Source organism: Monopterus albus, unplaced genomic scaffold (assembly GCF_001952655.1).
Source record: "Monopterus albus unplaced genomic scaffold, M_albus_1.0 scaffold40.1, whole genome shotgun sequence".
In the NCBI taxonomy this organism is placed as follows: Eukaryota; Metazoa; Chordata; class Actinopteri; order Synbranchiformes; family Synbranchidae; genus Monopterus; species Monopterus albus.
In genome coordinates, this window is record NW_018127920.1 from 6,218,867 (window position 1) to 6,233,679 (window position 14,813).

The 14,813-nt window shown below is 39.7% G+C and overlaps 1 pseudogene; it reads right to left on the reverse strand.

The window, feature by feature from the left end:
- Positions 1 to 9,376, reverse strand: part of LOC109959628 (piggyBac transposable element-derived protein 4-like) — a 12,956-nt pseudogene extending 3,580 nt beyond the window's left edge.
- Positions 9,377 to 14,813: the final 5,437 nt, after the last annotated feature.

A 14,813-nucleotide genomic window follows, 5' to 3' on the forward strand; every position in this document is an offset into this window, starting at 1 on the left:
TTTCAGTTAGAGAGAAACGCCTGAAAATAGAGAAACGCCTGAAGATAACAACACACACACACACACACACACACACACACACTGCTTATACGAACATTCTAGAATATTTACGTGAAACATACCACCCATGTACAGGGCAGTCCCAGCCCGAGAAGATAAATGTGAATGATTTTTGATTATCGAGGCTCTTAGGACTTGTCATCTCATAGAGCCCAGCACTGTAATAACTCTGCATTTAACCAGAAGAAAATAAATCTACGTAAAGCTGATTCCTGTTTCCTGAGTGTTACTTCTTGGGGCCTTCAGATAAAAGAACTGGTAATAGTTAAAAGAATGCAGAACTCACTATGCAGAGCAGCAGAAATGTCATCATCTTTCATCACAGTTAACATCTTCCAAACACCTTGCGATATCTGTTGACACAGCGCTGATGCCGACATTGAGGCCACCGACAAGACCCTTGTTCTTCCCAAGTTTGTGTTGGACTCCCCTGGTTTTGAAAGACATTTACGAAGATGACGCCATAGATCCCTCTGAAGATACAATCCCTGACAATACGCATGCAGGGCACATACTGTTGTGCATCATACGTCTTCTTTGATTTGCATTGACGTTTTAGCAATCCAGTCCCACTTGTTAAGACTTCTTCATTATGTTTGTAGTTCCCGTTGTTCTGTAGTTTGTTCAGCATTTTCTTCCGCTCTTTGGAGTCCTTTGGGAGAGCCAACACTTGAGCAACATCCACATTGTCTTTCTCATGGGTTTTTAAATGACGTGTAAATTTTGACTGTGGTTTTCCACAAATGTAGCAGTAATTTAGCTTACTTGCTGAAGAGGATGTGTTTGAACACTGAAGGCATTGACCTTCTCCAGGTCCAGTGCTACCCATTACAGAGATGTCTTCACTATTATCACTCTCGTCTTTAGCCTGATCTTCTTCTGTTAGTTGTTTAGCTTTCCTACAAGTCTTTTCATGCTGCGCTGCGGTGACTGCATCTTCAGGTAATGGGTCTTCTCGGTGGTGTTTGCGTTGTAGAATTTTTGAAGTAGACTCAATGCAGGGCACTAGAATACTGGGTAGGTGTTTAGTATGCACATATTTTGAAGGCCTTGAAGAGTTTTCCCCTGAACTATCCGAATCACTGTAAGAATTGGGTACATATTCGTTGTCCAGGTCCTCTTCACTTGAACTTGGTTCTACAGAAATCTAATTGAATAAAAATAAAAATAAAAGGATTTGCTACATTATGGTTTCCAGCTCCTTAACTTTAAAGATAATTCCACAAGTACACTTACCAAGAGTGAAAGTTCAAGGTCAGTCTTTGTTTTTTCATAACAGGATTTGTGCCAAAAGCAGGAGCAAACTAGTCAGACAAAAGAAAGAGAATACAAGTTAGTGCATGTACTGTATATGCACATTGCAATAATTTTAAAAGCACTCGCATTCAAATGATTCAATTATTATGCAGATTTTTACAGAACCCCAATATCTAATCAGGAATCAGTGAAACAACTTCCGCTAATTAATTTTTAAACAAAACACTGTTCAATTTTTGAGTTTTTACAACAAGTTCACAGACTGTTCAAAAAGCTGAGAGAGCAGAGGCAGCTTTCTATCATTATGATACAGTGGGGTTTCAGGGCTTGACAGAGTCAAAAGAACACAGCTTCAAGTACAGCAACTTCGTATGGCCAAATTTTCTGTCACTATGGTACAAGGTTTGTGAGACATTAGATATAACAAAGAAATGGGCATTTTAAAAGCCCACAGTAATACTGATGACATTTAAAGGAAAAAACAATCAGTGACATTTTTCTCTTATCAAAACAAAACAATTTGCTCACTTTTACATCTCACACCAGCCCACTTAAATTATGCAAAGGGTCCACAACACTTGGCACACTTTTCCAAGCTTGGAACTGCTGAGGAGACCAAGTCATGTTTACAATTCTGTTGACCAAAAAAAAAAAAAAAAAAAAAAATATGAGATTAGACAGAGTAATTGGGCATGATCTGAATTTGTGAATTTCAAATGACTATTGATATAACAGTAGCCAAAACAGTAGCTTAATGAGGTGTTAACAAAGCTGTTAAACAAATTGTTAACTAGGTGTGTCATCAACTCTCTCCCTGTACTAAAAGTCTTTATTAGCATCATTTACCTTCGATGCTGCATCATCTACCGCACCACTGACCAATCTCTTAGGCTGGCATTGTTCTTTGTCTGGTGTCCACTGCAGAAAAAGTGCAACAGAGGATTCGGTATAAAGTAGGCAATTGATGGTGAACAGTTTTTTTTGCCAATTCTGCCATTTATTCAACACTTTATTGTATTTAATTAATGAAATGTGTTTCACTTGTGAATGTGGCCTGGCAAGGGCTCAGTTCTACCTATGAAATAATGTAATATACCAGTAATATAAATGTTCTTCAATGTCTCCAATATCCAACTATTTTGACTGGACTTCAAAAAATATATATATAAACACTCTAACAATCAAAGAGCAAGACAATTCACACCTACACCAAAGCTCAATTAATTCACCTGCTGAATCTTGTCATTGAGAGAACCAGACACCATGGTCAGAACACTGAGGGTCTGTCTCAGCAGAATTCTTGTGGGGAAAAGCACACTAAGACTAAGGGCATGAGAATTCCTCTACACTGACAATGCTCTTCCCCACAAAATATTGTGTACTGTACCAACACCTACATCTTCAACCTAAACTTCTTTTGGGTGTTTTGAAGTGCACCTGTTAAGATGTTAATTGTTGAATGTGCCTTTACTCCTAAACAGCAAAACCGTTCAACTTTCCTTTGGAACAAGAGGAGCGCCTATTCTCCTGAGCCCAGAGAATTTATAATACAATTTTTGAATATGCAAATGTGAGTAGATCTGACGTCATCTGTGTTGTCCTTCATCCTCGTTCCTTGGTTGGTTTGTTAACCTCGTTCTGACCCCTCATTTGGTGATCTTGTCGCCAGGCAGATTTTGATCTGTGAAATTCTAAGAACATCCTGACCTTTCTATACCCTAAGCACATAGGCAGTTTTAGGGACAGCACCTCTGGCTCATGTCTCATCTACCCTTGTGAGAGGCAGCGTTGCTATGCAACCTGGCCTTGTTCCTGTTTGTGGTTTCCTGTCTGATTCTTACAGCCTACACATCCTCTGTTATTATCGACCATAAGTCTCCTGTATTCTTAAAGACAAGTGAAATGGTTAAATAAAAAGTAAATTATAAAGCATATGATACTGAAATAATCATGTAGGTATATTTGCTAATGCAGATTATAATGTTAATTACAGAAGGCTAAGCATTTCCTATAATGTTGATAAATGTTGATAATATAAGACCAATCATAAAAGAACTTTTACCCACTGCTTACAACACTTTTGCAGACAGTTTAGTCATCTCAGCAATCATAGTCTGCACTCTCTGTGTCTGCTTGGTTTCCAGTTGACCTGGGTCTCCTCACTTTGACACACAAACATGTTAAGGGCATAGGTTAAGACATTACAAAAATCAAGCTGATTAAACAATCTTTTAAAGCAGATTTGCAAATACATAGCATAGCACTATACTATTTTATCAATTATTTCTTTCTACACATGTTACATGCATATTTAAGTCAATGATTTTGTTCCGAATCCTTCTGATCACTGTGTGTATACAAGAGAAAAACAAGATGAAAAGGTAATCCTGATCATATGGGTTGACAATTTGATCATCACAGCCAGTAATGAAAGTGTGCTGAAAAATGTTAAAACGATGCTAACCGAGAAGTTCAAAATGAAGTTCTGGTGATAGATTTTGAGCAAACAGAAGACAAAGTTGTCATGTCACAGAAGAGATATGTAAACAAAATATTGGAAAGGTTTGGAATGGTAGAGTGCCGATCTAGAGAAACACCAAGTGAGTTGAAACTTGACTACACTGAAGATGCTAGAAAAATGACTGATCCAAGAAAGTACAGAGAAGCAGTGGGAAGTTTAATATATTTGTCCACATGCACAAGGCCAGACATAAGTTTTATTGTCAGCAAACTTTCCCAGCACTTAAACGATCCAACTGAAGAACACTGGCACACAGTAAAACATGTGTTCAGATACCTTAAAGGTACAGCAGATCAGGACTTATGTTTATTTCAAAAGAAATGACAAGTAAACTTGGCCTAAGAGTTTACAGTGATGCAGATTGGGCATCAGAGAGAACAGACAGACATAGTATTTCAGGTTATTGTGCCAGTATAAATGAAGGTGTAACCCAGGTTATGTTTTGAAGCTCAGATTTAGAGAGTGTCCTAGAACGCCTCATTAGCAAGTTAGCACGAGATGTGATCTACACGGGGAGAGCTCACAAAGTCTTGAGTTTTTTCCTTGCACATGGCTGAGCAGACACACACCTTTTTTTTTTCTTTCAACTTTATTCAACACGAAGAATACAGTACTGTCATCCAGAGATACAAAGATATACCAGTGTATTAAATAATACATTCACCGAACCAGAATAGAAACAAATAAAAGAAAGACAAAGAACACAAAAAAGCTAGGGGGGTATTATCTAAACAGAAATTTTAAATAAGGTGCATAAATTAATTGTTTTGATGGCCTTTGTATTATCAGAAGAAAATACAGAAGAAATGTATTGTTTGAATTCTTTTAAAAAGACCAAGAATAGAGGTTTTTTATTTGTGAATTTACATTTATGAATATGAAATTTAAACAATAAAATTAGCAAGTTACAAACATATACATGAGATGAGAATCGTGTTTCGTGTGAAGCGTGTATGTTATGAGTTAACTAGCCGCCTGGTTATATACATGCTGAGGAATGCCAAATGGTTGTTATTGACTGTGATTCTGCTCAAGAATGTAATGACTGCTATGTGTCATTGTGTTAAAGTTGTGAATATGCACTGAGAAAAGAAAACCGCTTTATAGAAAAATAAGTTAATGTTGTTTTCATAGGAAATGTGTATGTTTTATTGTTATGTGAATTTGATATGGTTGACCTGGTTAATAATTGCTCTGCATACCTGTATGCAGGCTGATTTTTTTTTTTTTGGATTCTTCATCTGGGACTGTTTCAGTCAGCTGGATCGCTGTCGTCGATCGTGGATGTGATATGCCCATCTGGACGCTGTTTCTGGATTCTGAGCCGTTCCAAGGGGCGGTAGGACTGATTTAAAGGAGACCGATTTGAACAGGAACTGATTTTCTCCCACTATTATTACTTATAATTTTACAAGTCTCACTCCAAATACGGAGACAAACCCTACAGAGACACTCAAAGTGGATTACAGAGTATGAACGACAGAGATATTTTATTTTTTCCCTGTTTCTCATTTTTTTCCATACATACAGTGCTCTATGCTAATGACTTATTTTGTCTTTTGTAAATCTGTCGAAATTTTATGTTTGTTAAAAATACAAATTCTTTTACAACTGATCACGGGTTGAGTGTGGGGGGGATTTCTTGTGGGCTGGAGGTCAGATCCCCCATTGGGTGAAGTCACTGCTGCCAATCTCTTGCCGGGGCAAGATGCAGGTGTTGCCCATGGTTACAAAGGGAACTCTCTAATCTCATGGAAGACAAGAAAACAACCTAAAGTTCACCATGTGTCCTTCCTTAGACACTGTTGGTAGGTACTAACCACTGCAGACCAACAACATCCACCAAGACCTGCAGTGTGGGAGATGCTCTGACCCAGTCATCTCACTACCACAGTTTGGCCCTTGTCAAAGTCACTGAGATCCTTACACTTGCCCATTTTTCCTGCTTCCAACACATCAACTTTGAGGACTGAATGTTCACTTGCTGCCTAATATACCCCCCACACTGACAGGTGCCACTGTAACGAAATAATCAGTGTTATTCACTTCACCTCTCAGTGGTCATACTTTTATGGCTGACCAGTGCATGACCTGATTAATACACCGTGACCCTTTAAATAATTAACAGTTTAACACTCACTGTTTGTGAAACCATTCACCTCTTAAGCTAAGTTAAAACTTCCTTGTTGACAGTTCATGTCTTTTAATAGACTGTAAAGCAAAAGAGAAAATATATGATCCATTATGGCCTGAGTTGTGCCAGTGTCTCAGCACAATATTTCAAAGCTTAACTAATTGGGAATTACAGCATCTGACAACTAAGAACAAGCTTTACTTGAGGGATACATTTTTTTTACTGGCTGCTTCTCACTGTCTGCTTGACACAGTGATAGACATGTATAGGTTGCATATGCATGCGTTTACGGTCTACAAATGCAGTTTGCAGCTGCCTGCAAACTCTGGCGATGTTAGTCTTGGAAAATTTTCGTTTGCCACACACACTGAGACTATATCAGTTAACAAAAGATTAGCTAAAAATTACTGCCAATTATCTCGCTATTTCACAATCAGACCATGTTTGCAATTTAGCTTTCCTTCACATAACTTAACGATGTAACACTAACATTTAACAGTTGGCAGATCAAAGGTAATAACATTTCTGGCACAACACAACAGCGTCACGTAAAACATTGAGTTGTACAACTCGAGTAGGGCAATTAACACCGGGTAACACCATATTCACAACATTAATGTAGTTCTATCTATAAAACATTAAAATTAATACAAACCTTTTTTTTTGTAAAACTGATTCCTTTAGTAACTTTGTCATTCTTGGTAGGTTGCTTTTTGAAACAAATATCATGAATCCATCTCAGTTTTAGTGTTAGTTCAGTGTTAGCTTATGTACCCATATTTTAATTGTTAGTGAACAAAAAAGGCATGCTAGACCAAAAATGTAAACCCTTTTAGGGACATGTACAAGTGTTTGATATACTTACTGTATTATTTAAATTAATGTGGCATGCGTATATCATTTAAAGGATACATTTGGTCAGTTTCTAAACTACTTACTAATAATTACTATTATTTTTACAATTCCCATATAGACAGTAAAACAAATAATGAATGGCCTCTTCTGCTTGTGTTCATCAGTCTGCAACCTGGATAAGCTTATTTGTGTGTCTTTGACTCAATGTGGATAATAAAGTGGATAAAGCAATAACAGGGTGGCCAAATAGCAATAATTTTTTCATGCAAAATTGTCCATCCTCAACTTAATATACGACAGACAGACAGATAGATAGAGGGGAATTCCAATGTTCCACTCTCAAACATGAAAACGCACAGATGACACTGAGGTAGACAGAGGAACAATGCAACTTAGACAATGAGATTGAAAAGTTAGACAACTTATGATTCAAAAAGCAACATGAAGATAGAATGCAACATGGTGCATGGAATGTGCCTTAGACTTCCATATACTGCAGGTATATACATATTACTGTATGCACTACATGTATGTAGCCTATCCACACACATACACACATTAGAATCATAATGTACATGTGCAGAATAGTACACATGGTGCACATGGTAGATAGTCAGCCAATTTAGAATAGATGCAGCATGGCCAGCCTTCCTGCTCAGTTTGTTGGTGTCACTGGCTCTGATGCTGCAGAAGTAAAGAAGATTACACTGGCCACAACAGAATGGTAAAGGACTTGCAACATCTTGGTACACATATTAAAGATCTGCGGTTCCTCAAGAAGTAGAGTCTGTTCTGATCCTTCCATTAGACAACTTCTGTGTTGCATTTCCAATCCAGTCTGTTGTCAAGGTGGACTCTAAGGTATTTGTATCCCTCCACCACCCCCACCTCATCTCCCAGAATGGAGATAGTGTTTTCCTTTGCCCTAACTCTCATAAAGTGGACCATCTCTTTGGTCTTGGCCACATTTAAAGTCAGGTGATTGTTCTAAAAACACTTCACCAGACCTCTGTACTCTGCTTACTCATGACCACTGACACATCAATGTCAAGGTCAAAGTGTTTCTTTGTCATATGCACAGTTAGGAAACGTGTTTCCCTGTGCAATGAAATTCTTACTTTGCCGTCCACATGAATGCCCCAAAATACAAATGAAATATAAAGTAGATAAATAAGTAACACAAAATCTAAGGCACTTTAAGCAGCAAATGCAGAGATATAATAAAAATATATATGAATATAATAAGAGAGTATATGCTGCATGGGAGCAGCATGTCCAGCAGTCAACAGTCAATGTACAGTTATGCATGTGCAAACTGACAATGTAAATAGTACATGACGTATTTACATCCTACTACTGCAGCATCATCAAAGAACATCTGCACGATATGATTCAGAGTTGTACTGAAAGTCAGAGGTGTACAGGGTGAAGAGGACAGGTGAGAGGACAGTTAGTGCTCCTGTGTTGCTGACCATCCACACAGATATATACCCCCCAGCCACACAAACTGATTTGTCTGTCAAGTAATCAGTAATACAGGGGGTTGCGGAAGCATCTACTTGCATCTTCTGCAGCTTCTCTCTCAGCAAGACAGGCTGGATTGTATTATGTGAAAAATGTCACAGTGGGTCAAAGTGTTTGTCACAGGATAGCTTTTTGGGGGTTATAACCTTATGTGCAAGTGTCAGACAGTCAAAAAAATCCCCTGTGATACGGGAGAATCTGGAGGTCATGTGGCCAAAATTTGACATCTGTGGTTCACTCTTTTTACCCTAAAAGGTCACAAAGGTATATATACTCCTCCCTTCCCTCAGTCTGATGCTGGTTCATTATGTTACTCTGCTACTGCCACAGTCGCACTCTGCTTTGTTACTGCCATGTATCCAGTCCTGTTGCCACATTGTGGGGACCATCTCTAGAGACTCCCAGCTCGCTCCCTGCTGGATCTAAAGGAATAAAAAAAAAAAAATCCAATCACTCGCTATGAAGACAACTCGTAGATCTGCTAACTGTTGATTACCTCCGTCGACTCTACTGCGACTTTGACGAGGTATTTGTTCGCCAGCAATGCTGTGTATAAGCCTGCTCACCAGTTCAGGGTGCAACAGTGGTGCAGTGGGTAGAGCAGTTGTCTCCCAACCAGAAGTTTGAAGGTTCAAATCTTGGTGCCTGCAGTCCACACGTTGAAGTGTCCTTGGGCAAGATACTGAATGTTTGAAGATGGCGGCGGGTATGCATGCCGGGGCCCTCGGCTCCAAACAAAATTTCATTGTACATGTTACAATGATGATAAATTAAAGCTTCTTCTTAGCTACGCTGTGTATAAGCCTGTTGGCCAGCAGCGCTGTGAATTAACTTGCCAGTAGCACTGAGTCACCCCACCAACATCTCCTCCCAAGCTCTTCTTGCTCCTCCAGTCTTCTCACCTGTATGTCCTGGCCCTCAGGCTTGCCATTCTCAGCCTGTACACTCTGGTTCTCCTGGTTCTTGGGCAGCCTGCCTCCACTTCCCCGCTGTTCCTCCTGCCAGTCCAGTGACTGCTTGGCCATTTTGCCACCCAGCATATCACTGTTATTTATTTAATAAACGCTTTCCCTGATTCGTGCCCTGTAAAGTCTGCATCTTTTGGGTCCAACCTCACATGCACACACTTAACAAGGTCACAGTATTTGTCATAGAAAACTGCTCAGTCTGAGAAGGGCTGCTAAAGGCATGGTTAAAAGAGGACTGGTATATAATCCTTTATGGGGTTTTTTGTAACACATTTATGGCACACCAATTTTCTTAGGACCCTAGCAAACCGATTTTATTTGCTGAAAAGGGGTATAATATGGGACCTTTTAAGGAATTTATTGTGTAGGTTTTCCACCTAATGTGTTTATCTTTTCAAAACCCAGACTTCATATGCATTCAACACAACTGCATAAATAGTATCTTTAGTTTTCTTACTGTTGGGCATTATTGTCTTTTTCACAGAAATCATCATGTGATTTTAATATATTTTCTTAGGTTGAGAACATACTGTGACAATCTTATCATTCACAGACATCAGTGATTTAAGCTGAGCACAACTATCATGGTATCTTTAAAATTACTGGACTGACAGCCACTCAGCAGCAGACATTCCTCTGAACCATTGGGAAATAAGAAATACATAACGATTTTTTTCACTCTGATTCTTGCTAAACTTACAATAAATTTGAGTTTAGGATCATTAATAAAATCACAATTTCAAAATCATTATCAAAATGGTCTTTAATGGCCAAGTACTGTATGTTTGAACATATGGGAATTTTATTCCAGTACTGCGGTGTGCAGGAGAGACTGGGTGACGGACTCCAGGAAGACCAGGGTGTGAAGGAGAGCTGTCAGGAGATGGGTGGCACCAGGAGGATTAGAGATCAAGGTCAAGGTCAAGGTCAGTGTTTATTTGTCATATGCACAGTGAGGAAACATGTTTCCCTGTACAATGAAATTCTTACTTTGCCGTCCACATGAATGCCACACAATACAAGTGAAATATAATGCAGATACATAGGTAACAAAATCTAAATCTCAACGGGTCATAGGTATGCAGTTATGCCATGCATTACTGCAGAGTTAATCAATACACATTGGTGAGGTGTGTGTAGCCATGTCCCATATAATCATGTATGACCAGTTAATACACATTGGTGACGCGCGTGTGTGTGTAGCCATGTCCCATATAATCATGTCTGACCCATTAATACACATTGGTGACGTGTGTGTGTGTGTAGCCATGTCTCATTTAATAAGGTGTGACCCTTTCATACACATGAAATACAAATGAAATATAAAGTAGATGAATAAGTAACACAAAATCTAAGGCACTTTAAGCAGAGGACCGGAGTGTGTAGGTGAGTGGCCAGGTACCAGGAGGACCGGAGGACCAGGGTGTACAGGTGAGAGGTGAGTAGCGGCAAAGTACTAGGAATGGCATGGCTGACTGGCAGAGCAACCCACAGAGTGTAACAATACCTTGTCTGTGTGGCTGGAATGTGGACAAGACAAAGAGTGACATGTAAGGCAGGAAGGATGGGGGACAGCATAGCTTGTCGGCACCACTGGGGAATACACAAAGAATGTAGTCAGAGGAGGACAGGTAAGAGGAGATTCTGCAGGAGATTACTTCTTGTCAGCATCGCAGGCGAGATCACAGGGGGACATGGTACGAAGCCGGAAGAGGACAGACAACAAGATTATAGACAGACAGGAGTACTCACAAGAGATAGGAGAACGGGAGGTAAGTTGACTGTTTGGCATGTACAACTCGGCAATTGTAGTTCAGGTGTCAGGTAAAGAGTTCAACAGGAACAGAGCCAGGAGTTCAGGAGATGCATCCACAAAACGCGTGGCAGAGAGACACGTAGCGGTGAGTAACATACTGTGGCAGCAATGACTGTACCGGCATCAGACTGAGGGAAGGGAGGGGTATATATATATATATATATATATATACATATACATGACTATGAATGAGAGCTGACGAGGAACAGGTGGAACTAATGAGTGAAGCTGGGACAGGTGAAGAGAGATGAGATGAAAATAGGTCAAAACAAAAGTGTGAGATCGGCAAAACTGACCATAACATGGCACAAAAGATATTAAGAGTCACTTCATATAGTGGCTGGGGTCCAGGAGCCCTCTACATGCAGGGCTTTCAAAAACTGCATCACTACTTTTAGTTAAGTAAAGGATCTGAGTATCCTGCTTTTTCCACCACACATTTGCTAGAGATGTAACCATCATATCTGACCTGAACCTTAGCAGTGACACCAGAGTTCAAAATCATGTTAATCAAAGATACATACATGTACTCAGTGGGGCATTTTGTCATTTTAGCAAAAATGTCCATCTATCTGTTCACTTTGTGCAACTGTATGGTCCCTATGTACTTGGATTTCTGTATGAATCCAAGTTTATGTTCTGTTTAGTAAATGATAGCCTTGCTTTTCAGTCATTTTATCTGTAAAAGTTATATTAAAGTTGAGGTACCTGAGGTTTCTTTGATCACTGAGGATTCTGTGTTAAAATCAGAACAGACACACACACACACACACTATGTGACAAAAAACATAATTACAAGGACAGAAAGTTATTATGAGGACACATCCAGCAGATAGCCAATCAGAAGCTGCAAATTATACACTTGTGAATTATTCAGTAGGTAGTGCAATACCAAGAAAAAATTCCAGAGGTCCCTATGCCGATGACTGTGTATTATGCGGACATGGGCAGATTTTCTGGATTTAAGCTCTCTACACCCATATAAGTGCTTCTACATTGTCCGAATTATAAGGACATCGGCCCTGTCCTCATAATACGAGATGTCCGCATAGTGTCGGTGTGTAGTCAGACCACATGTCCTCATAATACACAAAAACCAACACTACTTTGAAATGAACAGTGTAAATACTGTATTTGTGTCAATATCTTGTACCAAATTATTTGACTATTCCATAAAAAAAAGTCTGAGCCCTCATCTCCAACTTCTAGGTTCAAATACACTCAATGCTCGAGTAGGAACCCAAGTCTAAGTCATCAGTGCTCAAGTCCAAGTTGGGTCACCCAGGACTCTGACTCAAGTCTTGTGTACTGTGTACTGTCCTCTGTACTGTATTCTACAGTACAGCCTTGGGAGTCCACCTCCAGACTGGACTAGCAGTGCAACAGAGTGGCTGTCTACTTTATGAGGTCTGAGGCCCAGCATTCTTTGCAGTATTCTTTGCTGCATGCTGCTGGGGCAGCAGCATTGGAGCAAGTGACACCAGCAAACTCAACAAATTGATCAGGAAGGCTGACTCTGTGCTGGTTGTGGAGAGGAGAATGCTGCCCAGACTGTTGAGCATCATAGAGAACATCTCATATCCCTTCCACCACCTACATGTTAATGAGTGGAACACCTTCAGTCAGACTTCTTCGCCTCCACTGTGAAACAGAACACTGCAGGAAGTCTTTCCTGCCAACTGCAATCACCCTGTCCTATGACTCTGTGTCGGGAGAAGGATCTCCTCCTCTGATACAATATATACTGTGTACCAGAGCACTGTGCATTGATACACACACACACACACACATACATTTTACTATGTAAATGTTTTTAAACATCAAAATGATAGTGTTTAACCTCTTTTGTAAAACTTTGTCTGCAACTGTAACACCAGAATTTTCCCTTGGGGATTAATACAGTATTCCACCCATCTGTCTGTCAGTCAGAGAACCATGGCTTCAGATGTTGAGGTACTGACTTTCATCCTGACTGCCTCACACTCAACTGTGAAGCAGTTTACAGCCAAAAACTAGAAGGCCAGTATATTTTAAATTTTGTGAGTGGCAGTGTAATGACCAGTTACTTTCATAGATAAGCTTGGTTTACTCAAGGAGAGTTAGCCAATGGAGAAATAAAATTTTATTTGTATTTGTTTATTTAGCAAGGACTGTACAGATAAACATGGTTACATGGAAATACACCCTGCAACCGATGTAATATATCCAGGATGTCTAACTGAAGGTAATCTTCCTGGTTAGGTTTGAAATCCAGGTTAAAACATCCCAGTTATTAACTTTATAAAACAGAATCAGCATAAAATCATAACATAGATATACTCTACCCAAGTGTATATGGTATGTCTGTATGTAGCAACTGCAGTAGGTGCCATTCCAGTGATCGACAGCCACAGTTCCAAGAGAAAATTGCCAATGTATTGAACACTAAAACACATTTAACTGGTCATCACAAATCAGTTCTGCTCCAGTAGTTGACAGCAGCAGCAGACTGTGTGGCTGGTGACTGAAATTACTTGGATTAAATGTTACTGACTGTTGTAATTACAGCAGAAATGTCTGGCACAACTTAACCCACTATCAAGGTGCACAACAAAGGGAAAAACAAACTGGAAACCAAAAAAACCCAGCAACACTTTAGGGTATATGGAGCAACCTTAATGTAAAGACCAACGCATTTCAGCAAGGAGGCTTTGTTAGGTTCTGATTATCATGAGTGACATCCTTAGCATAGCCAACTGCTGTTTTGAATACACTTTGAGAGCACCTTAGATACTCTGGCATGATTTACAAACAAAAGGGTAAAAGTATTAGTTATGAAAATATAGTAAAGAATGAATGAATGCTATAAAACCTATCGGGCAAGCAGAAAAGATACCAAGTCGGCATCTGTTTGGAGAGTCCTATTTCTCTCAACTCTCTATATCCATGTTGACCTAAACCAAACTTTGTTTCTTTTTACTTTTCTTCTTTATCATGAACACTGTCTTAGCCTGATGCTATTGTCTAAACCAAAAGTGTACTGTGTGCAGTGGATAGTATCTTGCATGAACCTTGTGCTAGACTAACATTCGTGTCACACATCATAAAACGCATGGTAAAACACAGGAAAACAAACATTTTACAGATGCAGTTGTCTTAAAATTTTTGGCTGGACCACAGTGGAACCATGTCCGATCCATGACAGGTCACGCACGGCCCCAGTGTCTGTCCTCTGCGATGATGGTGCCGCCTTGTTAACGCCCCTAAGTACTGTGTGCGCAAGCCGCCCAAAGTGTTGTTTATATTCACCAGGTGGAGCAGTCTTCGTTGTAGTTGACTGCGGAGGCCGACTGATCATTTGATCCTTCTGTTAATGTCCAGACCTGCTAGTGGATGCATCTAGTAGGACATTGGACCAAGCTGAGGCACTTGGTTGGCAGTGGCTGCCTGCATATTAACCAGTGTCCATGTCTGTCACAGTAATAACTACTATTTCATTCTGCTTACATGCTCAGACCTTATAAGCCTTTTGAGACATCGTTCCACTGGCAGTTATTGCATTATGTCTACATTTTGTTCCTCTTTTATGCTCTCCTAAATAGTACCTCTGACTTTTTCCACATTTTCTTGGCCAAAAAGACACTCTCTTCTAAAGATTACATTCCTATATAGCCTATGCAACTACTCTGCAAATGCTGA